We start from the raw sequence: 695 nt of genomic DNA on the forward strand, positions 1-695 counted from the left end.
ATCCTGTGAACAATGGGACTAGTCAGAAGAAAGGGGTTCTTGAGATTGACACTCTGAATGCCATATTGGTTCAGAACAAAATATTGACTCAACAAGTCAATTTGATTTCTCAAAGTCTGTCTGGAATGCAAAATGCACCAAGCAGTACTAAGGAAGCTTCATCTGAGGAAGAAGCTTATGATCCTGAGAACCCTTCAATGGAAGAGGTGAATTACATGGGAGAACCCTATGGAAACACCTATAATCCTTCATGGAAGAATCATCCAAATCTTTCATAGAAGGATCAACAGAGACCTCAACAAGGTTTCAATAACAATAATGGTGGAAGAAACAGGTTTAGCAATAGCAAGCGTTTTCCATCATCTTCTCAGCAACAGACAGAGAGTTCTAAGCAGAATACCTCTGACTTAGCAACCATGGTCTCTGATCTAATCAAAACCACTCAAAGTTTCATGACTGAAACTAGGTCCTCCATTAGGAATTTGGAAGGACAAGTGGGACAGCTGAGCAAGAAAATTACTGAACTCCCACCTAGTACTCTCCCAAGCAATACAAAAGAAAATCCAAAAGGAGAGTGCAAGGCCATCAACTTGGCCGAATCCTGGGAGGAAGAAGAGGCAGTGAACGCCACTGAGGAAGACCTCACTGGACGTCCACTGGCCCCCAATGAGTTCCCCAATGAGGAACCATGGGAA

This window comes from Arachis duranensis, chromosome 4 (assembly GCF_000817695.3).
Source record: "Arachis duranensis cultivar V14167 chromosome 4, aradu.V14167.gnm2.J7QH, whole genome shotgun sequence".
Lineage (NCBI taxonomy): Eukaryota > Viridiplantae > Streptophyta > Magnoliopsida > Fabales > Fabaceae > Arachis > Arachis duranensis.